Here is a 27,569-nt window from a genome sequence, read left to right on the forward strand (position 1 = left end):
ATGAAGACTTTTAAGACCACTCTCTGATATTTGCTTTTATTAACACTTGTTTCCATTTAATTGTTTGCAGTCATCTAAATAAACTCCATGAAAGTGGATTTCGTGTCTATTGTTTATTCTAGCTTGTGCCCACCACAGCTGCTGACATAAATTAGGGTTTTCCAGTAAATATTTAAAATGAATTCCTTAGTAGCCAGACCTGTTTCATATTCATCCTTGTTTCCCCAAGTTTTGGTATATAGGAGTCTCAATAAATGTCTAATAAATAAAGAATTAATATATTCTAACCTCTTATTTTTTAACTAAAAATCTTTGGACATTTTTTTTACCTTTATTTTTACCATCTGTTGAGTTTCTAGCACTTTGCTCCATAACCTTACACTTGTTTCTCATATACTTGCTACCAGACCTGCCTGCATTCCCTACCTAAACTTTGTCTTCCATCATTAGGTCCCCTGTTAGTGACCTGCAGTTCTGAACTCTCCTACCTAGTCAAAGTTCCAGTTCCAACTTATCTGCTCTGCCTTATATTACTGCTGACCACCTTCTGGCATGGTAACTCCTGCTTACCCTGTGCTCAAACTACATGTCTCAGGAATAATATCCTGCCCCAATCTGGTTACTGGGGCACAAGTTTAAATGAAAGAACAAGATAACATTTTCTGACTTGACATTTTGAGTTGGGTTAAGTCTGTATTCTGACTGTACTCAATATTTTTCCCCAAATCCCTTTACCTCATTTGTTTCATTTGGAATATCTATCTTTCCCATGAAAATAGGAAGTCTGTGGAGGCCAGTGACTATGCTGTATCTTTATCTTTCTATTTTCTGTGCCCGCACTGCTGCTTTATCATCTAGCTCACTGCATCATTTATAATAGTTGTACAATATATAGGTAAAATCAAAACCAAGTAATAAAATATAGTAATAAAATAGAGAGAATTTGGAAGATGATTCAGTATTTATTATTTAACTTAACTACTCTCAAATATATATTTGAACTATTCAAACCCACATTATTGTGGACCTAATATATCATCAAGCTTTGGATAGGAAATTAGGCACATGTGAGCCTTTCAGAACATCTGGGTCTTTTAAATTGATTACACTATTAATTTGAGATTTTGTATTATAAATTTTAAAATAATTTAAGTCCAGATGAAATTATCAGGGGACCCATAGCTATTATTGCTATATAAAGATGTACAAAGCTAATGGAGCTAAAGAATAATATTATCTTACATTTGTAAAGGTCTTTATAATTTAATAATCATCATCACACACGTTTCTCACTTAATCCCCATGATTGTACTGTGAAGTGAGTATATTATCTCCATTTTTGGGTATGAAGCATGGAGATATTAAAATGACTTGCCCAGAAACAAAACTCAGCTCTTCTGGTGTTATATTTTGTATTTTTTCAAAATAAATACTCCATCCCCTGTTTTGAAGCTTAGAAGTATGTGACTGGCTAAATCTTTGGGCTGTTTTTCAGCTTAGAAGAACTCTTTATTTTTCTTTGATACATAAAAGTTTAATACTAACTTAGATTTAATCTGATTCCCTTTAGTTCTTGGTCTATTTTAATAACTTAAAAATTACCTTCTACAGTAAGTTTCTGAACTATTTTAAACTACAATGAAGATTATATGGAGATTACCTATCAAACCAAACTAAGTATTAGAGCTAGAAAGATAGGAGAGTGCATCTAGACTTAGCATGGTTAAAAGACTTGCCCAGAGACATTGTGTTCATCAAGGGTCAATATTTGGAAATGTGATATTCTTAATATCTGACACATTTCTCTATACAGTATTAGAAGTCATGGAAATATAAATAAATCTTAAAGATTTACTACGCTAGGCCCTCCATACCCATCTCCATAGGGTGAATCATAATGGTCACCAATTGTTCCCAACCATCTCTGCCAGCAGATGTCAGCACCACATGCACTTACTGACATTTTTATTAGCCTAAGAGATGCCTTATAAATAAAGGTATAGCAAGACAGGTGGGTAAAACTCATGAGGTAAATCTGTTTTATTAATAATGCATGTGGTTAAGTTTCATGTGGTTTTTGTAATTATGAATTTTGCTCATTTGTGTTTAAATGGTGTTCTGAGACCAATTTCTAATGTCTGAAACTAATTTCCAATTTCCCCTCACACCACCAAGCAATGCTAGGTCATCAGCTGAATGTCATACAATTCAACTCAATTCTGATACTATCTACTCAGAGATAGCATTAGATTCCACAGGGTACAGGCTCAGTCCCACAAGACTGCACTCCACTTCAGATATCAATCACAAGTCCAGGTTGTTATCTGTACTTCTGACCAACTGGTTATAAATCAGAGGTTCCCACAGCTCCCACCTTGTGTTTGATTAATTTGCTAGAGCAGCTCACAGAACTCAGGAAACCCATTTATTCATTAGATTACCAATTTACTACACAGGATAGTGAAAGGTAGGAATCATCAATCAGATGAAGAGATGTAGGGTGAGATCTCAAACAAAGGGGCTTCTGTCCTTGTGGAGTTTGGGGCCTGGCACAGTAGTACATGGAAATGTTCTGGTTCCCCAACATGGGAGCTCTATGAACCCCTCCTTTTGGATTTTTATTGAGGCTTCATTACATAGTCATGATTGATTAACTCATTGACCATTGGTGACTGATTCAACCTCTAGCCCCTCACTCCTCCCCAGAAATCAGAGAATAGGACTGAAAGTCCAACCTTTTGATTGTCAGTTTACTTGGCAACTATCCCCCATCCTAAGGAGCTTTTCAAAAGTCACTTCATTAACATAAACCTGGTTGTGGTGGAAAGGGGTTGTTATGAATAACAAGATATCCATTTCTCCTTCATGACTGAAACAATTTCAGGAACTGGGGATAAGAGATCAAATATCTTGAGAAAAGATACTTAAGAAAATCCAAGGGTTTGGGGAGTTCTGAGCCAGGAACCATGGACATAGACTAAATATATGTGAGAAATATATTTTCATCATCTGAGTGACTACATGTGTATTTCTTATAAATCATAATATGGCAGTGTTTAAAATGTTATGTGATTTTATGACTTGCCTATTATGTATGTCTGCATTTATAGCCTTAACTCTCAGTGAGTAAATTTATATTTAAAAAGAGGAAAGTGGAAGAAAAGGAAGAAAGTGATAGGTATTTGGATTGCTCAAAAATTTGTTGGTGTTAAAAAGAAAATCACAGGTCCAAGGTAGAATCACTTGTACCCAGGACAGCAAACCAAGACTTAATTGCAGTTTAAAGCTCTCCAGGAGTGGGATTTTAAGCCAGTCAATCTGGAATTTTCTAGTCAGCCCTAATGAGGTAATCTATCACATGGGCCCTCTCCATCCTCCAAAGGAAGATGAGGTAACCCATCTAATAGGAACCCCTTTCCTTCCACCTAAAAAAGGTGACCTTGCCAAGAAAGGTAATCTTTTCTTGTATTTTACTAATAACTTCTTACCTCACCCTCCTTCCTATTAAAAAAAAAAAAAAAATCCTTCTATTTGCTATATGGGTTGCTGTCTGATTCATGAATCACTTAATAAAGCCAATTAGATCTTCAAATTTAATCAGTTGATTTTTGTTTTTTAATATTGGGATATTGATGTATATCCAATTAAAAAAATGTTGCAAGTAAACCAATCATTATCAGCCACTTTATGTTGCAGCTTGGACCTTTATTTTTTATTTATTTTTAAAGATTTATTTATTTATTTGACAGAGAGAGAGCATGAGCAGGAGGGACAGAGGGGGAAAGAATCTCAAGCAGACTCAGCGCTGAGCATGGAGCCAGAAGTGGGACTCGATCTCACAACCCTGAGATAAGGACTTGAGCTGAAATCAAGAGTTGGATGCTTAACTGACTGTGCCTCCCAGATACCCCATAGCTTGGACTTTTAAAATACTGTTTAATCTATGGATATGTTTCTTGCTCATAAAAAGAGAATTATAAATCACAATCTCACTGATTCTTATGTGTTATGGGTTTGGCTAAATGAGGGAATATTGTAGGGAAGGAAAGAAAACTTTCCCTTTACCCTTCTAGGTTCTTGGCTGAGATCTCCTTCCCTCCCCCATGTAATAAAAGACAGATTAATGAGAAAAACAAATGGAAGTTTATAAATGTATATTTCCTGTATGTATGACAGATACCCAAGAAAACTGAGTAACTCTCTGAAATGGCCCGAACCACCACCTTAAATAATATCTCCAGCTAAACACAAAAGAAAATGTTGGTTGGGAGAGGAAGCCAGTTATGAGAGGTTACGAGGAAAAGCACAGTAAACTAAAGTAAGTTGTTACGCAGATTTAAATTGTTGCCGTCTCCATTAATAAGTTTCTACAATTTAGGATCATTTTTCTCTTCCAGGTGCAGAGAGGGAGACACCCTACAAATGAAGATTTCTCTTTTAAACATGTCTCTTACAAAAGGGTAACATCTAGTCAGTTTTCAGAGCTTTTCCTGTTTGCTGTTTCTTAAAAATAATCAGCCTAAGGGCACTTGGGTAGGTTAGTCTGTTAAGCATCTGACCCTTGATTTTGGCTCAGATCATGATCTCAGGGTCTTGAGATCTAGCCTTGAATTGGGCTCCATGCTCAACAGGGAGTCTGCTTGAGATTCTCTCCCTCTTCCTCTGCCCCTCCCCCTGCTCTCTCTGTCTGACTCTCTCTCTTTCAAATTAATAAATAAGTCTTAAAAAAAATAATCAGCCTAAAATAATCCTTATGCCAGAGACATATTTTAGAGGGGCAAACTCTGCTCCCCTTCAGTATGCATGAAATTTAGTGATTTTCTTATCTGTTTGTAGCAGTCTCAAGATTTCACATGAAAGTTTTAACATAAAGAGACTTGGTAAGAAAAAAAACCTCAAGTAAAGATATTTTTCCAGTGTGCCCAGCTCATATGTAATTTTGCACCTGAAAGTAAATTTAGAGAGTTTTCTAGACCATATTCATTTTATGGGGAAATGAAGATCCAAAAAGGTTAAAGGACTTTATATGAATTTTTCCAATTCCCAGATTATAGTAATTGCCAAAGGTAGAAATTAGAATTTATTTCTCCTAAATCTCTATCCTGGATCCCTCCTGGCACACTGGAAAGACTCAAGGTTAATATATTACATGTTCAGTTAGTCACTTTATGTCATATTAAAAATTATTGAAAATCATTTCTTTTACAGCAAAGTCTAATCTTAAAATCAAGAGTATAAATTATATTTTATTAAACATTAACAGCAAGTTACAATGCCTATTATTTTAATATTTATATTAAAGATCATAACATGTAAAAATTATATAGAAATAAATAGTAAGGATCATTCTCTTAACAAATCTGAGCAAGCAATGAATCATTAAATATCTTTTCAAAATTACAGTAGCTATGGAAGACACATGGTCCTATATCCTTAAATAAATTTATAATTTTGTTGGGGGAGATAAGATAGATTTATAAAAATTCATTAAATATATAGAGCTGATAAGTGTCCAATAAATATAATTTGTGTTGAACTTTATAAGCTGGTGGGAAAACCCTGGCAAACCTAATCTAGGATGATTGGGGAACTTGAGTTAGTTCTTAAAGAGAGAAGCAGCATTTAAAGAGGAAATCTCTTCAACATATGGTGTTGGGAAAACTGGTCAGCTACATGCAAAATGATGAAACTGGACCACTTTCTTACACCATACACAAAAATAAATTCAAAATGGATTAAAGACTTAAATGTGAGAACTGAAACCATAAAAGTCCTAGAAAAGAGTACAGGCAGTAAGATCTCTGATATTGACAATAACAACATTTTTCCAGATGTGTCTCCTGAGGCAAGGGAAATAAAAGCAAAAATAAAGTATGGGGACTACATTAAAATAAATAGCCTATGCACAGAGAAGGAAAAAAAATCAACAAAACTAAAAGGCAACCTACAGAGTGGAGAAAATAATTGCAAATGATGTATCTGATAAAGGGTTAGTATCCAAAATATATAATGAACTTATAAAACTTAACACCCAAAAGACAAATAATTCAATTAAAAAATGGGCAGAAGAAATGAACAGACATTTCTCCAAAGAAGACATTCAGATGGCTAAGACACATGAAAAGATGCTCAACATCACTCATCAGCAGGGAAATGCAAATCCAACTGCAATGAGAAATCACCTAATGCCTGTCAGAATGGCTGAAACCAACACAAGAAACAAGTGTTGGCGAGGATGCAGAGAAAAGGGAACCCTTTTCGACTTTTGGTGGAATGCAAACAGGTGCAGCCACTGTGGAAAACAGTATGAATGTTCCCCCAAAAGTTAAAAATATAACTATCCTATGATCCAGTAATCACACTACTGGGTATTTACCCCCAAAATACAAAAACACTAATTCAAAGGGATACATGCACCTTTATGTTTATTGCAGCATTATTTACAATAGCCAAATTATGGAAGCACCCCAAGCCCAAATTTCCATCGATAAATGAATGGATAAAGAAGATGTGGTTTATATATACAATGGATATTATTTAGCCATGAAACAGAATGAAATCTTGCCATTTGAAATGACATGGATGGAGCTAGAGAGTATAACGCTAAATGAAATAATTCAATCAGAGAAAGACAAATACCATATGATTTCACTCATATGAGGAATTTAAGAAACAAAACAAATGAGCGGGGTGGGGGGGAGAGAGAGATAAACCAAGAAACAAACTCTTAACTATAGAAAACAAACTGATGGTTATCAGAGGGGAGGTGGGAGGGAGGATGGGTTAAACAGGTGATGGGGATGAAGGAGTGCACTTGTTGTGATGAGCACCAGGTGTTGTATGGAAGAGTTGAATCACTATATTGTACACCTGAAACTAATATAACATTACATGTTAACTATGCTGGAATTAAAATAAAAAATTAAATTAATAAAAAAATAAAGATGTGAGGAGAATTTAGGAGGGGTAGACAAATGAATTGAGAGACAACTGGGAAAACCAACCTGAGTTCTGCAGTTTGAGGTCTGTTTCAGGGTAAATAAAAATGAATGTATTTACACACCTTGAAGTATTTTGTGTTGTGTTTCTTACATCATCCAGAAGCTAGTAGTCTCTTTTTTTCTGGTGGTGGGAAGGGGGAGGGAGAGAGGAAACTTGTCTAGTTGTTATTACTTTAAATGATTTCAATAAATGAAGGGCATTTGAAATAAATTGTCTGATGCCCTGAAACAAAGTCAATATCAACTATTTGAAGCATCAAATTTTTTTTTTATCCCCTGCGAATTCCCTGCAGGCTGAAAGAGAGTTTAGTCTAATATAATAAATTCGAATTTTCAAATTGCCATACCTACATGTGTGAAAACCCACATATAAGTCAAGTGAAGGAGGTATGATCAGTAACATATGAAAAGGACCCATGAGACAATAGTACTTCTGTGGCTGCTAACAGAGTAAATTTGGTGTAAATATCATATTTGGGAAAATTAAAATTGTATCCTATAGAAGAAACACATCATGTGATGCCTGTCTTTAGGGATGTCAGGGAGCAAGAATTTCTGTCCTCTTCAAGGTTCTTCTAGCTAGACTAGGAATCAAATTGCCATGAGGCAGATTAGCAGGAGAAAATCTAATTTAATAGCATATTATGGTGAATCCATATAGACATGGGAATTCCAAGGACAGTCAGGCAAAAAAAAGGTACATATGTCATCCTGAACTAAGGAAAAGGAGGTAGTGGTCTGTGACTTCAAAAGAAAGAAATGCAATTCAAGGGAAATAGGGAGAAGAGCAGATGTTTGTTAATTAGATGTTTGCCTTGCCATACAGATGGGTCACTCAGATAAAATTTATCTCAGGTAATAACCCTTATTCTGGGAAATATCCCTAATTCAGACTAGTCTATGTAGTTAAGGGAGGGACAAAATTTTCTCTGAGCCTGCAGGGTCTTGGTTGCCTTCAGCTTAAAATATTCCACATGCCACAGTGACACATTTTGGGGGCACCTGTCCTGAATCCCTTCAAACACAAAATAATCTTTATGCCACAGTGGTCCATCTTGGGGCAACCTGCCCTTGGCCCCTACAGGAACAATCTTAACACTTTATGTTTCAAATAGATAATATTTGCTTTATTGATTTTAAGGATCAATTGGAATTGGAATCTGACTCCATATTCTCAGCATTGCTATAGTATTTATAAGGAAGATCCTTTTGATGATTTAAGAAATAAACTGACATTAATTTTCAATGAAATTTAAAAAAATATTATGGAATGGAGAGAAGACATCCTGGGAGACACCATGAAAGTTCCTTTTCCTAAAAACATTGCTAGATTCAGAAATAAATTGGTTTCCTTCAACTTAGGTATCTATCAACCTTTTTCAAAGGGAATTATGGAAACTAAGACTAATATGCACGTAGGTGTCTTTTTAGATGTGGGTGTAATTGGAAAGCATTTTAAAAAACACTGCATATGAGATTTTAAAAAAGTAACACTTTTCAATTATTACTAATACCTAGAAGTGCATGAAGGACAGGAAATCTTCAAGAATGAAGATCTGAAAGGCCAATTTTCTGATATTAAAGAAAGAGATGAATCAGCTCAATTTCATATAAAAATGTAATTGTGTTTTAATTATTCTGTTCATTTATAAATCAAAGAAAAATAATGAAATAGAATATGGATTTTTCTGGCAATACAACTTCTTGGTAAGGAAAATATGAATACGATTCATGCACTCCACCCAACCGTTTTGAAAGCATGGCAGGTGTTTTCTCGTGTGTACAGCTGCAGGTAGTTTCTCATGGTGTTGTAACGTGGAAGGGAAATTTATGATGGTATGTTTTCAAGAAATAGACTACATTAAAATGAATTGAGAAATAAGTTGTCATCAGGTGATGCACATTAAAAGCTATAGTGAAGAGTGTAAAGGAGACACAATTCACTGTGAATTACAATGCTATCAGGCAAGCTGATGAGAGGAAATAGAAGGTAGAGCTAAAAGAGAGTGTGGAGTCAACAAAGAAAGGAGTAATCTTACCTGAGGGGGCAAAACTATTCCATGAAAGAAACAGAGGCAACAAGAAATTAAAATACATGTGTGTTCTACTTAATGTGGGCTCTCATACCCCTCTAGTTTACTTAACCCATCAGGAAGTTCATTTAAGCAGCCAATACATATTTTTCCCTAAATTTAGTCAGCCAATTCACTATTCAAGCCTATTGCACAAGAGGCATTAAAGACACAGCATTATTGAAACTAGTGTGAAGGCTGTGTTTTCATTCGGTTATAAAAATAGAGATGCATTTAAAAAAATGTGCTCAGGCATAGGAGAAAAAAGCTACATTGTTCAAACTATGGAATGGAAAAGCCATTGTTGGGCTCAATCATTTCTAGAGAGAAATGACTGGAATTTTTTAAAAAGGAGGAAACTAACACAGGAGTGTATTTATATTTTTTTCTGTTTTCCTCCATATTGCTCCATTGTAGCTCCTCTCTCCCCTTGTTTTCATTCTTTTCTCACTGATTCTACACTGTTTCTCACCTGACAGATTCTATGGATCTCGTATTGCAGGGAGAAATTAAGTTGTGTTTGTGCACCCATGTATTTGTGGGGTATGTGTCTCAAGAGCTTGGTAATCTTCTGTACTCACAAGTGTTTGTCTTGTAGCATAGGGCCAACTCTTATAAACCACAAAAAAGTAGATGCCATCTCAAAAGCTAAATTCTACATGGGGAAGATTTGTTTTATCCTACTCCACCCCTAAAAATAGAATGAAGTAAACTGGGAATAACTAAACCAGCAAAAGGACTCTGAAAGTTAGAAGGAGGAAGGGGGCACTGAGCAGAGACCTCAGGACTTGAGAAATGACAGTCTAGTGAGTTTTCTGGGTTTCTTTTTATCTCCTTTTATTTTCCTTATATCTGGAGCAAGGCACCAGAAAAGCCTGCATTCCAGAATCATCAGTGCCTCCTCATCTTCATTTTCAGTTGGTGACTTTGCCTCACAATTCAGTGAAAAAGTGCAAGTCATTAAATACAATTTCTCCCATCTTTCCACTTCCAAAATACAAACGGAACCCTGTCTCTCTCCTTCCTGTTAAACGTAGGTTGTCTGTATCAGAGGCCAAGGCCCACCTGTGCTCTACAGCCAGTTCCCTTCTACTTCTCCAGGACCTCAAGCCAAATTATACACCCCTCTCAACATCATAATTTTTGCCCTATTCCCAAACTATTAGCATGCAAACATTTTTTATCATCTCCCACTGGGGAGTTGTGGGGAGGGAAAAGATGACGCTATAGCTTTTCTACATCTCTGATCATGTACTACTTTTCTTTCTTTCTCATTCTCCTTCCTTCCTTCCTTCCTTCCTTTCTTGCCTCCTTCCTTCCTCTCTCTCTTTTCCCCCCTTCCTCTTTCCCTCCCTCCCTCTCTCTCTTTCTTCCAAAATTCTAGGGAAAAATGTATTCTTTTGGTCTCTACTTCATTATTCACTTACCACATTTTGTCCATCTGTTTGTTTTTCTTTATTTACATTTGATTCTCTTTTGGCTTGGAATTTATACACTCTTCTCTCTTTTCAGTGGGTAACCTTACACTTTTACAATATCTAAAGTTAGACAGTATATCTTAGACCAACACCTAGACAATAGCCCTAAGAACCCTTGAGCCGTCATCACCCTTTTTTCAACTTACCTGCTATCATCGTCCCTTATTTTAATTCTATAATTTCTTATTCTTTCAAATTATTGTCACTACTATAACTGAAAGTGTTTTATTCTATTAATGAATTTTTACCACTTAATTTGGTCACCATTTCTTTTTGTATTCCATACCATCCTTCTGCACTAATTTCTCTTATTCCTTCAGTATAGATTTTAGAAGTTCCTATAACATTGATCATAATTATACTACAATAGTTCTATCTGCTAATAGTTATTTAACGTGTGTTGTCCTTGCTACCCTTATGAAGGCAGGCCCATATTAGATTTTTCTTAATTTCTGTCACACACAACTCAGATTCTAGTAGTCTATTACTTTTTATTCAAAATTTGGTGGAATAAACATATTAAATAGAGATTCTGCTTCTATTTATCTTTTTCTTGCAAAGGGTGATTTCCCCTCACATTATAATGATTCTAGTCAGCCAGTCTGAAAAGTCCCCAAATCTAGTTTGAGCAAAGAAAAGAAAGGTTGGGATCAAGAGGGCAGAGAAGGGGAGAAAAAGGAGGAGAGAGGACTTCAAAGTATGGAAAGGAGAGAACTGTAAGTTCATTAGGTCTGATAACAAAACTTATTTGTTTTTGCCATTGAAATTCCAAGTTTCTATGACTGCACTTTGCCAATAGAATGTATTTAATTTATACATCTTGAATGAATAAAAGATTGAAAGAATATAAACCCCAGTATAACAGAGTAAAATTCCTTTGGAAAAGACACAGTGACCCAAATCTTGCATGCTAGGGAAACTGTCATAGTGTTTGTTGGAGTGGTTTCTTTAGGAATGTGAAATACAAAAGTCAGACAGAGATTGTGTAGAGAAATACGTACTGGAAGGCAGTTACATATTAGTATAATCTGGAAGTTGAAGAAGAATATTAATATTTATTGATTTCTTTTATCTTTTATCTTAATGAGAAAAAAATAATCTTTGGCTTTCCCCCCTTTTTCTTTCTTTTTCACAACCTATAACTCATTAGTTGCTTTCCCTACAGTTTTCTGCTCTAATTCTGGCCCTGAACACTTTCTTCTTGCAGTATGTTAGTCACACCTGTGTTTTGGACATAATTCTGCATAATTTGTGATCCATTTGTGTATATCTCCAACTAGATAATAAATTCCTAGAAATCAGGTCCTACTAAACTCTTCATCTTCAAATAGTATCCCATTCTCCTCAGCCTTAAGCAATATCTGACACATGGTACATGTTTAACAAATTCAGTGACTCTTTCATTCCTTTTCTTTAATACAGCCTCATTCTAATTCACTATCATCTACCTGTTTTCAAATTGGAAATTTGGTGCCAAACTTTTATGTGGCCTATTGGAGAGATTTTCCCAGGTTCTGGGTGAAGAACTATATTAAGGGAAATGCAACATTTTACAAAATATCCTGGTTCCTTGATATCACAAATCTTACCATTCAAGAATTTTTAAATGATTTCCAAGTACATGTAGAACATATTTATATCAAGGATATTTTGTTAAAATTGATTTCATAAGATGAGGGCTAAAATAATAAAATGAATTTTTCTAATATCTTTTATATTCTCCTATTTGGAAATATAGTTGCCAGCTCATAGAATGTTGTTTAATGTCTTCGGCATTATTTCATGTTGAGCAATAATGATTTATTTAAAAACATTCCAATAATCTGGTGTTTCTTAAATCATCAATATAATCCTGAGTCAGAGGTCATATTTGACTTACATTTTCATATTGATCCTGGTGAGTGATCTTCTCCAATTAGTGTTTTCATCCAACTTCTCTTTGAGGAGATAGAAGTTTCATAAAACTCTAATGCTATAAATTATAATTTTATCTATTGAGCTTCTTTGAATGTACTTTTGACTAACAGAAACCATACGCAGTTTTAATCACATTAATAGGATTCACATTCAAAGAAATCTGTTGAAATGATGCTGTCTTTAAACCCTTTCACATGATCTTATTTTATTTTAGAATTTGACAAGGTTTTTATTGGGAGCACCCAATAACTCTGTTCTTTCTTTTCAGTATGCAAGCTGGAAACACTCCAGAACTTCATTTTTAAAGGTCGCTGGTATTATAAAACATACTCTACAGTTATGTAAAAAATCAACATTTGAATCAAATATTGGAATAATATAGTGCACTTTTATATATTTTCTTCATTATATAATGAACATTTTCACATTTTTATCAGACTTCTCTTAGATCAATGTACAAGTCAATCAAATGCCACATCTCCTGGGAATGAGGTAATCACATTTTACAGGGAATATATTGGAAAAAGTGATAGTTCCTTTATTTATTTTGTATTTTTAAATGGGTATAATTTTTACAAGCTATAAATTCAATTTATAAAACTATAATTGGCTTATTTATCCATCACTGAATGTAATTATCACCTCAATTCTCTTATACCTCAGGTATTCAAAATTTAATCTAGGTAAATTTGGAGTAAGTTAAGACATATCAAGGTTTTTCTTTGTTTGATTCTAGGTTGTCTTAGTCAACCTTAGTCAATTTAGGGTTCTCTCTTTTAGAGTTGCCTCTCAGCTCTGAGGCATACTTAACAGGTTGGTCTAATTGGTCTGTCCCTGGTGATTGTCTGATCATGCCAGCATCTGTCGACTTGCCATCTGTCCTTTAGATCTTTGAGCATTGGCATCTACATATCCTCTCAGCCCTTCCTTGTCTCCTGTGTTCTTAGATGTCTAGTCAGAGGTCCAAACACTTGGGATCCAGCCTGCTTAGAATATGGGGCTTCCTTGGGCTTTCTAGCCTTCTCTGTACCCCTCTAGAAGGAAAAAAAAATGTTTGCAAATATACTCCTGTATCATGCTGATGCTGTGGGGATTTAGAGAAGCCATTTCAGGCCCTCTCTGCCACCATGTATTGTGCTAACATGTTTTCTGTATGGTGTTTTCAGTGTGGTGTGGTGTGAAGGGATGCTAGGAAACTCAGACTCTCCAGAAGAAGCCAAGCCAACAGCCCCTCTGCTTTATTACATCAATACATGTTTGGTGGGTCCATCAACCTCGATGGATCAAGGCCTAGGAGCCCTCCTAAGAGATTACAACCACACCCCACCCTATTTCCCTGCTCTCCAACTACTTTTTTATCCCATTGTCTCTATCATGTGGAATCTTTGCCTGGTCTGAGGTGAACTAGACTGGCTCTTTGATGTGTTCTCCCCAAATCTATTATTTATAGTATATAAGTGGTTGTTCACCTAGAATTAAAAAAAACAAAGAAACAAACAGAAACAAATAAAAGCCCCTATTTTCTTACAATTTAAACATATTTTTCTCCCTAATCCTTGAGTTCACAAGTCTGGTGGCTAACATAACATAATAAAATAAAATTAAAAAATATGGGGCGCCTGGGTGGCTCAGTTGGTTAAGCGACTGCCTTCGGCTCAGGTCATGATCCCGGAGTCCCGGGATCGAGTCCCACATCGGGCTCCCTGCTCAGCAGGGAGTCTGCTTCTCCCTCTGACCCTCCCCCCTCTCATGCTCTCTGTATCTCATTCTCTCTCTCAAATAAATAAATAAAATTAAAAAAAATAAAATTAAAAAATAATAATAAAAATTAAAATATAACTGTGAAAAAAAATAGAAGCTTAAAAATCAATTATTACCTCACTTCCTCAGTATCACTATTTACTTCCTTTATCTGAGGCTATGAGGGCAAACAGGCAAAGATTCCTAGGTTATACAAAGAGCCCAAAGGCACAAGAAAGTTCCGATGAAGCAATACATCATTTAATACATCAAGGAAGATTACCACCAGTATCAATGTCCACTGTAATCATCCATACACAACGAGGGATCTGACCAAGCTAGGGAGGTTTTTTGCAGATAATACTCTTTTGTTTCAACTATTTGGGAAAATACAGTTTTCCTTTAAAGATGGCTTATAGATTTTGAAATATTATTAATATATAATAGATATTAACATTTTAATTAAGTTTGAAAAATTAAACAGCAATCCTCTCACAAATTGAAGTTAGATAATTAAATCAAATGTTATTCCATACCAAGTAAGAAGGTAAGCACATTTACAAAACTTTGTTTTCCCGTTTTTTTAGGACGAATGAACTGGGTACCTTTATTCCCATTTTATAGATGAAGAAATTAAAGGTCACGGAAGTTCAGTGATAAAATGGCCTTAGGCTTGAACCTATAAGATTAGGGTTCTTCACAGTCATTATACTTCATCTTATTGGCTTTATAGTAGACTCCATAGTCTAGGGCAGAGTAGTGAAGTATGGCGAAGTAATAAACACCTTACCTATTGAAGTATTACCATATCATTATTCAAAATACAACAGTTTGTATATTTTAGTTCTGAGAGGACCAGCCCAGGGTAGAGACTTAGAAATTGTTAACCCTTCTCAAAGAGACTTTTGTATATAATTTTTAATGATTTGTTTAATGATTTATAATGAATCTTTTATCTATAATCCAACTTGGTCAATTAAATGGGATTGTCTTTTAGGCCACTAGGGACTATATGCTTTAATAAAGTAGTAGGTTAAAAATTGGTTGCTTTGTAGCCATAAAGAACTGTTACTACTTCCAAAATGTATTAGACATATATTAGTCAGAAAGGTAAAAATTGTTATGAAAAGCTAGTAAACAATGGTATTAGAAATGTATAATCATTTCTTCCATTAAAAAAAAAAAAAGCATGCTGCTTGCCATCTGACATGTTCATGGGAATAGAATTGTTCTAGCATTTTCTGCTTTTAAATTCAATTTTTTAATCCAAGTATTAACTCAATTATTTATCCAAGTAATCAAGGTTTTGTGACAATTTAATCTGTCCTCTAAAGCAGTGGTTCTCAACTGGAAATGGTTTTGCTCCTGGGGTATATTTGCCTAGAGACATTGCCAGATTTCTCCCGAGGGGGCAAAATCACCGCTAGTTGAGAACCACTGCACTAAAGACACATTCCTCAGAGTATTTGGTCAGCATTAATATCTCCAGTGCTTTCTACAACATGGGAAGAAACACTATCAATAATATCAATAGTTTAATACAATTATATATATATCTCCAATGACATATATATGTCATTGGATATTAGAAGAAATATTCCCAGGCTACATTACAAGGGGAAATGAAGGTAGGTTATTCTATGAGTCTGTGATACTTTCAGTGTCTAGACTACACTATACTACAAAATAAAGCTAAAAGTTTTTGAAGATATTAACTCTCTTACCACCTTTACTGAGCATCCATAAGGGTACATGGGTGCCTTGTCTTGGTATTAGTAAAAATGACAAGTAGAAGGAGAAAATAGAATTGGAATGCCCAGTTCTGTAACATGAGGAATATTTCTTCACCAAAGACATAAAAGAAAAAATTGATTTTCAACCACTATAAATGCTGTTTTTCTCCAGTTCATAAAGTACTGATTTTTCACAATTTACCACATGTCCAAAAGATCATGATTTTAGGAACCTTTGTAGTCTCCTTTAGGAAGAGGTAATTTGATTTGTGTGAAGCTGTTTCTTTATTATTTCCTGAATATAAATATGCCAAATCAAATTATTTGGAAATTCCTTGCCTTGTCAGTTTTTTGAGTTAAAAATCTTGTGAATTATTAAATGTAAACAGATAAATGTGGCTCTACCTTTTAAAATAAGCTGCATTCTTGTTTTTGTCCTTAAGCATAAAGACCAGATGTTTACAACCTTACTTTTTGTAAATTTATTTCAGATGATTGGGAAAAATACTTCTTACTTGTAGACTGTCTTATAAATGTAGAAAGATAATACCTATAATCTTTACACTCTTCACTTTAAAAACCTCACAAATATGCAAATCTCATTTACTTTTCAGTTCTCTGTGCTTTTTGTAAAAATAACCTCCAGGCATAAGTACATTCAACTAACAGTAGTTAAAAGTGGACAGTTTGTTTAAAAGAAGCACCAGCAGCAAAAATCAAACCCTAACAAACCAAATAATACAGCATAAAACAACAATTATAATTTTGCCAGCTCAGGAAGATATGCTGTTAAAAATAACAACAAAATTTGCTTAGTTGGACAAATAACACTTTAAGAGACCATGTGACTTCTGAACAGCAAAGAATAGAACTATTTTAAGAACATACCCACATATTATCTTTAATAATTTCTCCTGAGGGTTATCTCTGACAGTATGGCCATCCTAAATAACCTCCTTATATGACATTTAATTTCAAGTGTTCTGAGTCCTCTAAAAACTCACATATGTATGTCCGTGCCTGAAAGAATGTATAAATCTGAAGACATCAGGCACTACGTATATTTGGAACCCTGGTTTATCCTTAGCCACCATCTCTTCCCTTCTTTCTGCAGGATATATTCAGGAACTACTGTCTGTATAAACCAGTATAACATCCTCTACTAGCTCACTACCACCATATTTAGTTTCTCTTTATAATCAAGACTATAGATATAATTAAAAGACCAATTGGTAGTGCCTAGTCTCTATAATGGGTGTTTGGACTCACAATGTAGTGCAGACACTAAGTAGAATCTTGCTTTCACTTCATTGCTATATAATACAAGACAGATGATGTCTATAAAGACTGAGCACTCTTTGTTTCATGTCTGCAGTTTTAAAACAACTCATTGGCACCCCCAATGTCTTTCTTTTTGCCAGCCTGTATTACAAGTGGAAAGGAATGGTGCTGGTCATGGAAAGTGGGAGACACACAAAAACTAGACAAGGAAATGGATGGGAAGTAGGGTTGCAGCATTGAAGTGGTGCCAGTGGAGAGGTCTGCTGTGCTGAAAGGTGACCATGGCAACAAGGGATGATGAGAGAACAAACATACTCTAAAAAATGTGAGCTCCTTCATCTTTTATCAAGCTCTTGATTGCTTTCAGAGTTGAGACAGCTAAGTTCTCTATTGTGTTTTATTCTTCTAGGAAGCAAATGAAGATTTTGGCAGGATCAATCAAGGTGTACTCAGAAAACAGGTAACAAAGTGCATTGTTCAGTATGATAGCCTTTCTAGACTTCTTTTCTTGAATATTTTATTCAATGGATTGAAAATTTCCATCAATATGGACGTATCTGGTATCTAAGCAATGCTACTGGGAAGAGCAGGAGTCTCCATTGGCATTAGTCTGTTTGCTGGCATGATTTGAAGCAAACCTGCTCAGCTGTTTCAGGGAATGGCAGGACCATTCCTTATTAATTACTTAGTCATCCTAACTGCCTCACTGGTTATTCCCATTCTCTGAAGTACTCTGGAGAGGCAAATGAAAAATCTGGCACAGTTTCCACTGAGAGAAAATGCAGCTTGGGCAACACTGACTTGGTTAAGGCCAATCTCTTTTTATAATAAGGAATGTTTAGTATAGAAATAGATTTTTGATATGTCTTAGTGTTGACAATTGTTTAGAAGTCATTGATACACACACATAAATATTCTTTTAAGAATACTACAGAGATGATTTGCTCAAATAACATAATTACATACTTAAATTCTGCTAGGACTTTTGGAATAATTTGTTTTCATACAGGTGATGAGACAGCAGACTCTGAATTCTCTATCACCACTATAATGTCACTTATATTTGGTTAAAGAGGATAATAAATTTTCCCTATGGTGATGATTGATACAATGATGTTTTCATTGTTGCATTGTTTCAAAAATGGGATTTCTATGTTGGCAAATATTATCATAGGTATATTGAAGTTAAAAGGAACACTTGTAAAAAAGTATTGGAATGGCAATTAAATTATTAAATATTTATTATTTTGTTAGTTTATTAGGTGAACTTGCTCATTATATTATGTTTTCTGTTTTTAAGAGTCGATACCTGTTAACAAGTTATTATCCACCCACCTGCACTGTTGGTAAGATAATACTTATACCTGCCTTTGAGATTTCAGAAATGGTGCTAAATATTATTAACTTAGATTCCTACTTGTAATTTTCTCCTTTGTCCATATTATAGTTCCCATTGTCTTTTTCTAACATTTGCTTTTCCATAACCCATGATTTTTCTGGAGATAAAGTTTGTGACAGAAACTAAATGAGAAGTTGGGGACAAATGAGCTCTAAGACATTTTGCATTCTTCACAAGTTTCTGCCTCTGAGGATGGATACTTGATGTCAGTTACAAAGTCCTTAATCACCATGAGAGGGAGAATTTCCATTTCATATTGTTTTGTACCTTTTGAATCTTGAACCCTGTGAACATGTTATTATTATTTTTTTAAAGATTTTATTTTATTTATTTGGGAGAGAGAGAGAGAAAGCACAAGAGGGGGTAGGGTCAGAGGGAGAAGCAGACTCCCCACTGAGCAGGGAGCCCAATGCCTGACTTGATCCGGGGACTCCCGGATCATGACCTGAACCGAAGGCAGTCACTTAACCAACTGAGCCACCCAGCGGCCGGGACATGTTATTATTTAAAGAAGTCATTAGAAGTGAACATTTTTTTAAATTGGACTGTGGACTTTTTTGGCTTCCCATAAAAACAAGATCTGTGCTGAATCACTGAAGAAGATCTCAAAATCGGAGATCTTGGCTCCCTAAGTTCATTTGGATTTTAGTTCTTATTTTCTAAACTTCAATTTCTTTTTTCTTTTAAGTAAGCTCTACACCCAACATGGGCCTTGAACTCACAATCCCAAAATCAAGAGTTGCATGCTTTACCAACTGAGCCAGCCAGGCACCCCACTAAAGCCAAAAGAGGACTTTCTAACATGAATGAAAGAGAGAAGTCACACAGCAGCAGGATAAAAGGAAAAAGGAAAAAGGAAGGACACCAAGGGAGGAGGAAAGTGCTGGATGCCCATTCAAGGCAAACTCCACAGGGCTTGAAAAGTGACCTCCAGGCAACAATAAAGACATTTATTCCCATTCTTTATACTCAGAGAATTTTCTCCTCACTAAGAGTTACACTAGCTCATGTGATGTCCCACTGCTCTTGGGGGGTGGAATAGCAGGATTATGCTTGTGTTTTATTAACATTCTTGATTTTTTGAAATTAAGGGTTACTGCAGGTAATAGGAATTTATGCCTTTAGTCTTACAAGTAAAATATCAGTTAAAAGCCTACTGAGAAGATTTTTTATTTATATGGGTTAATTTTTTAACCTCAGATTGGATTTTCAATGTACATTTAATTTCATGTTCTTATTGTAACCAGGATTTCTCTTCATATTTATTGGTAAGAGCCATAGCTCCAATAGGAGAAAGCATAAAATTCTGCTGTTGATTTTGTTTTGCTTTGTTTTGTTTTGAAAACTCCTTTATAAATGTGTTTTCCACAGTTTAATGCCTGAGGAACCATCTGCCAAGGTGTAAACAGACTCACATTGTACATTGACAGAAGCTTGGTATGTCAGCAGAAAATTAATAGTTGTTTTGTTTTTATTGCTAATACAATTGATTGTATGAAGCTATTTAATTGTTTTTTGTTTATCTCCAAGTTTTTACATATTATTAACACTTTGGTTTTCTTTCCTTTTAATTACAAAAATGAATGAAATCTTTAGTAGCCATTTGTTTTATAGAACACTGCTTAATATATCAAGGGTGTATTGGGCCATTATTATTTGTCTCTCCTCCATGTCCACACCATGAAAATTCCTTTTAGTAAATTTTTATTGTTTGGTCATAGAATTCTATACATAAAGAACACAAATGCACACACAAAAAGCATTAAAATCAGGAAGAGATGACATCAATGAAACTCTAGTGCTGAAAAAGTATCCAAATTATTTTTTAGGACTCACTGGACATTTGAGAGAAGAAAGAAATTAGGTCTAGAGTGTAAATTATGTAGTGAACAAAGCAGATGAAATTAAGAGTTGAAGAAATTTTCATATATTTTCATTGGTAGACATTCCTAGAACACAGAGAAATTTAGTTCTTCCTTCTTACCACCTATTCTCCTATTTGAAGGTAATTTCTTGGTTCTACCATTCTAGAAAAAGTTGACAAGGGCAGAACAACATGGTAATTAAATTAATCTCCTCTCAACCCTTAAAGAAAAATTGGCAGGATGGTCATTTTGTCCAGTGGTTAATGATATTATTTGGTAGAGCCTTATCTAAAGATACTGATATTTAGCTCTGTCCATATGGCTTCAAAAGTCAAACAATTCTTCAACCCCTTAAAATAAAAAGTTTCCTTCTGAAACTCTCAATAGCTTTGGATTAAAGATGGTTATGGAAGGACACTTTTAATCCTCTATTTCCATGAAGGCAACTGCCAAGAAAAAGGAAATAACCTTTCTCCTCAATCAAACGAGAAAGTAGCTACGGTTACAAAACACACCATGAAAGCCCATTGCAAAATATGGTAATGTTTGAAGTGATGGTAGGAAGGACACAAAGAATCAATAAGACCACCAGTGGCATTTAAGTCCCTCCAAGAGCCAATGAAGCAAAGCAATCCAGGGCCATGACCTGGTGATGGATGGAGTGGTGAACAGGTAGTAGAAGTATAACGGAAGGATACTGCCAGAGGCAACAAGGGAGTGAAGTAGAGTGTTCTGTTCTTGCCACAGCTGTGCCTTAGAAGACACATGGTCTTTTTGAACGAAGAGAAACTAAAGAGATATGCTCCCATTTATAAAGAAATAAGAGATTTAATAAGACAGTATCCTAATAGTGTCTAACCTGAATCAAAGCCCCAAATTTCCTCTGGTCTGCTCTTAAACTCAGTAAATAATTGTCTCAATTCAATTCAATTCAGTTCAATTCAATTTTAGGCCATTTAATAGTCTTGGCCTCAAACCACATCCAGCAAAGGACAATCCTAAACAAAAGCTGAAGAACATAGATCACAGGAGGGTTTATACAGGGCAGTTGGTGAAGATTTTTAAATATATGGTTCTATTGTTCAAGGAATTTATAGCTGACATAATCTCTCTTTAAAAAAAAAGGACAAATAAGTGATAAAAAAGTTTAAAGAGGGTATGAGGAGAATCTGGTATCTCCACAGGAGTGAAAATTCTCCATAATTTTTGTTTATAAACAAAAATAAATAAATATAAGTATAGAAAAATATATAAAGGCTAAATGAACACTGAACAAGGGCAGGTAGTAAAAGCAGAATATTGATCTAGAAAGTAGACTGTGCATCTGAACATTTAAAACTCATACTTATGTTTGTAATAAAAGCAATCTGATTGGAATAAATAATTCCAGTGAATTGATGGGATGTATGGAGATACGTTTTCACAAAATGGCAAAATTCATGAAGCATTAAATTTAAGAGCTAAGACATGTAAAAGATATACAAAAATGTGAATTTTTGACAGTCAAAAGACATTCTAAAGTTTATAGTGTATTTTCCATGTGTATTAGCCAAAAATCATCTGTTCAGATTAATTGCATTATTAAATTCACAGTACACATTTTTCATAAAATAATTCCAGTTATTATACATAATCTGTATATTTGTAAAAGTATAGTTAATATGTGTCTTCTCGTTATATTTTCAAATGACATGGGAGCAAAACTGCTGAATATATACATTTCTTTTACGAAAACAGCATCAGTTAACTACAAACCTGAAATAGTCAAAATGGAATTCACATTTTACAGGATTAAATTTTAGCAAGACTCTGTATACTGAATAATAAAATGTATCAAAATTTTTCTCAAGATAGTCTGTTTTAACTACTAAATAAAATAACTTATTTAAAATTTTGACAGTAAAATATAAAAAATGGTATTTTTACTTAAATAATGAAAAATAGCCATCTAATTTTAGTACCAAAATTTATATTCAAGTATTTAGAGACTTGATCATATTTTAATTATAAGGAAAGAAGATGGGCAAAAGGGGAGTATTCATTTCTCTTAACAAATTTCTTATAATGACCATTTCCAAAAGAAATTGATGTAAAAAAAGAGAATAAGGGAACTAGTCTTCAGTAAGTATATGCTATCATTTAGGTGTTCATACACATTACTAAATTCAGTTGTTAAAACAACTATATGGGGGTATATTAGCTTAGACTGTCATAACAAAATCCATTGCTGTGTGGATTAAACAATGGAACTTTATTTTCTTACAGTTCCAGAGGCTGGAAGTTTGAGATCTGGGTGCCAGCATGGTTCGGTTCTAGTGAGAGCTCTCTTCCTGGCTTATAGATGGCCACCTTCTTGCTGTGTCCTCACATGGCCTTTCCTCAGTGCATGCTCTCCCGCTTCCTCTTTTTATAAGGCCACCAAACTGTCTGATTGGGACTTTACCTTTATAACCTCACTTATCTTTAATTATCTTCTAAAAGATCTATTTCCAAATCCAGTCACACTGGGTGTTAGGACTTAAACAAATGAATTTGGTGAAAGTGGGGGGATATAATTCAGGCCATACTATGGTATAGGTTTTTATTAGTGAGAATAGTCTTAGCTCTGCTGTGTTAACATATATATCCTGAAATTTCAGTGAATTAGCACAGTAAAATTTTATTTCTCTATCAGACAACACAGGGATCTAGCCTACTTTTACCCTGTGGTTCATTCATCTCAAACATGATTTTCAGGGTCACCTCAGCAAGGAAGAGAGAGTGTGGCCTTGGCATACCAGATATTAAATACTTTCTTTATAACCATAAAATTATAAAACTAGAAGGGAACATATAGACAATCAAGTTCAATCCTCTTAATTGTACAGGTGAGTAAAATGAGCAGAAAAAGTTTAGGTAAGTCACTGAAAGGCACAGAACGAGATGGTGACTGGGCTAGAAGTTGAATCCAAGTGTCCTGGCCTAGTGTGAGTTAACCAGTAACATAGTTTCCCAATTAATTGTATGAATATTTCTTATATCAAAAGCTCTGTCAATCTCATCCAGTTAAGATATTAAATCCCGGAAATCAGAAAAACAAACTAAATACACTTTTAGGCTAATTTTAGCCTAAAAAAATCAAAGGAAAATTTACTCTAAAGAAATTGAATTGATTTAAATATTTATTTGTTCTAAAATTTCCATAAATTTAACAATTTAGTTCCATCACACAAATAAAAGCCTCCTTCATTGCCATTTTATTCTCTTATGGAAAGAAAAGTATGGGTCTTATTTTTTCAATAATCTTTGCTCTCTGATTCCCAGTTCCAGAGTATATTTGACTACATTTTGCTTTCTATCCTATGTGTCTACCTACAATATGCTTTGTGAGCAGAAACCTGACCTTGATAGAGCTTTCTGAAAGCTTATAATGTACCATAATGGAAAAAAATCATTTCTAAGAAAACTTCTGCTAATAAATGGAACTCAAGGTGATTCAGTTATTTATAATATATGCTCATTATTCTAGTATGTATGGCATATTGAATTTCTTTTTACATAGAAAAGGAAATGAAAATCATATCCACCATATATTTTCTTCTCTGTTCTATATCTATTCAATCATTCTCAATTTTTTATTGCATTCCCCTATGTTGCCATTTTAATCATTAAAGAAATCATTCTAAGACTCAGGCTTTAGACTTATAAAACCCTATTGCAAAGACTTTTTGTTAATTTAATTTGAAATTATTTAGATTTTTACCCTATTGCTATTTTGGGGGTAGCAGGAAAGGAAACTCTTGCCTATTTAAAAATCTCAGACACCGGGGACGCCTGGGTGGCTCAGTCAGTTAAGTGTCTGCCTTCAGCTCAGGTCATGATCCTGAGGTCCTGGGATCGAGCCCCGCATCAAGCCCCGCATGGGGCTCCCTTCTCGGCGGGGAGCCTGCTTCTCCCTCTCCCTCGGCTTCTCCCCCTGCTTGTTCTCTCTCTCTCTCTCTCTCTCTCTCTCTCTGTCAAATAAAGAGGAGCAGGGTGGAAGGGGAGAAGTTGAGGGGACCCTAGAGTTATGTAAGATAAAAACAGTGAAATGGGGGAAAATGAGGGCAATCATGAGATATACCTTAAAAGCCTTCTAAGCTTTTTGGTTTTATTCATTGAGAGAGTCTACAGGAGTTTGTAAAATTAATTCTTGTACTTTAGGACGTATTTTCTTAAAATAGAAAGTACACAGGAAATGATTTGCAGAGATACATCATTTTTTCCTGGAGTTAGAGTGGAATATGCATTCATATCAGAATTGATTTGACCTCCACTCCAATCTAATGATGCTATATATAGACAGATGACTTATGACAGGGTTTCAAAGTCTACCCTCAGTGCTCATAAAAATATAGTTTTCATTTTCATGTCCTTAAAAATCCAAGGGTACTCAGCAAAATAAATCTAATGGAATTTTTATTATTTCCTTACTTTTTTAAAAAATGATTTTATTTTAATGACATATTTAGGAAAATAATGGGATAGCAAGGGAATTTTACAATATTCTGATGGTAATAACGGCTTTCATTATTAAGCCCCCATACATAAGGGCAGATAAACAGAACAAAGAAAGATGAGAAAATAATGTGATTAATTTTCTTAATTAGGAATAAGAATACAATTACATACTTGGGAGAAATGAAAACTTAAAACTAAAGCTAAGCAAGCCTTATTTTGTCTCTTCCCCCTCTTATTGGGTTTTTCTCTTGTCCTGTAGGAGACAAAGGCTATAGGTCCCTATGGGATGACACTCAAATTGCTTGGAAAGTGTTCTTCCAGGTGGCTCCTTAGAGGGCAACAGTATCATAGTAGAGTGGGTTTCTGCCAAATGAGAATTAAACATGGATGTTCTGTGTTCACATTCTCTATAAATATAGGATGCTTCTATGTAAGTTGGGTAGGGTGTTTTGACAAGTATAGTGAAATTGTTTCTTGCTTCCACAGTCAGCATCTGTTTTGCACCAACTTGTTGAATAACAAACATATATCCCCCTTTCCCAGTCTACCTCTGCTTCCCTCAGGCACCACAGCTTGCCCTTGTGCTCACACACCTCTCCACTGCTTCCCTGAGGGCATCCCTAGCACCTGATCCTGTTTGCCTTGATTCCTGAGCATGGCAACCTCATACACCTTATATCTGAGTGACCAGGAGAATTTGTTAAAATGTAGATTGTCTGGCCCTGAGTCCAGAATTGGGTATAGGAATCTTTACTTTTCACAAGCTCTTCAGAGGGTTCTTATTTGAACCTCAAATTTGAAAGATTTTGTTCATATCTAAAATGCAATGCTGAAAGTAAGATGACTCATCCTACCTCACCAGTATTCAGCAATGGTGTACATCACTTTGAATTTGTATGCTTGATTTTTCTTATTGCAGATAGGCTTATAATATGATCACTGAATTTTATAACATTAATATTGTATATGCTAAGTTAGGCTCTGGAACACTCTCCTTTAACCCTTCCCCATTTCCCTTTCTACACCTTTCCCTAATCCAGTAGCTCTCAAAGTGTAGTCCTAGAGGCAGCAACATCAGCAGCATCCGGGAACTTATTAGAAATGTACATTTTTAGACCCCACTGCAGTCTTATTGAATCAGGACTTCCAGAAGTGTTGTGCAGCCCTTCAGATGATTCTGATGCACCTTGAAGTTGGAGAACCACTGCTCTTGTCAGTTCCTTTTTTTTCATCTCAGTGCCTATTGATAGGAAATAATGGAATCTGTTAATTCACAGAGTTTTAGGGATATTTATAATTCAATAGACAATCCTGGTGAAAGAGTCAATGCTAACCCCACAGAAATAAAATACTACTAGAACTTATGTTATTATAGCTCCTGGAAAGCAAGAATTTGATGAGAAGGCTGGTTAAGGGTGCCATCAAGCAATTAGGCATTTTATACTTAATCTACACCTGATAGTAGCCTGTTTCCAATATCAATTCCTGTGTAGATCCATCAGAACATACTTACTTCATATAACCTTCCCTAGTTCTCTTCTTTATAAGGTAACAACTAATGTATAAACAAATCCAGGCTGATGTACAATTATTTTACTGACTGTAAGTAGTTTATGATTTCACTAGGGACTTCTGGAGGTGATCCCTTAATCCCATGTGATGTGGTGATTTGATGAAATGGAGAGATTCCATGAAGCTTGCTCTATCTCCTCATGACTCTATCATCTTTTTTTTTTTTTTTTTTCTTCAAAGGAGAGTTTGTATCTGGAATATTTACCTTTAAAAAAATACTAAAAAGAAATCTGCTGTATTTTCTTATTTGAAAGGCAGATAAGAAGTACTGAATTTATTCTGAAATTTAGAGGAATGGATATTTCTATACAATATAAGGAAACTTTTCTAAGAACTAAAGCTGTCCATCCACTAAACTTAAGCAGCATATTGTAGGTATTAAGAGCATATGCTTTGGAAGCACAGGGACCTGAGTTCATGTGTCGAAACACCTCTTATTAGTTGTTTGTCCCTGAACACATTAGTAAATGCTCTAAACCTCAGTTATATAAATAAAAGTGACGATAATGACTTCTTCATAGGGTTATTATGAAGATTAAGTGGGATAATTGTGATGTACTTAGCACAGTACCAGCACAAATAAATACTTAGCAAATGGTAGCTATTGTTTTTATAGTTTCAGGCAGAAGCTGAATCACTACCTTGCAGAGATACTGTAGAGGGTGGAATGAAAGAACTGGTACTATTTCAAATCTATGAATCTTAGACTCTAGAAAACCTTATACCCTGTAACTCCTCCATTTAGATGAAAACCATTTATGGGACGTAAGTAGGAAAAAAAAGTAGGACATAATTAGGAAAAAAAAGTCTTCCTCAAAGATATTTTAAATGAATTTTGGCTGGATTATTTTTTCAGGGGTCCATAAAACTTATTCCAAATTCTCTTTTTTTTTTTTTTTAAAGATTTTATTTATTTATTTGAGAGAGAGAGAATGAGAGACAGAGAGCATGAGAGGGAGGAGGGTCAGAGGGAGAAGCAGACTCCCTGCCGAGCAGGGAGCCCGATGTGGGACTCGATCCCGGGACTCCAGG

Source organism: Halichoerus grypus, chromosome 9, assembly GCF_964656455.1.
Source record: "Halichoerus grypus chromosome 9, mHalGry1.hap1.1, whole genome shotgun sequence".
Lineage (NCBI taxonomy): Eukaryota > Metazoa > Chordata > Mammalia > Carnivora > Phocidae > Halichoerus > Halichoerus grypus.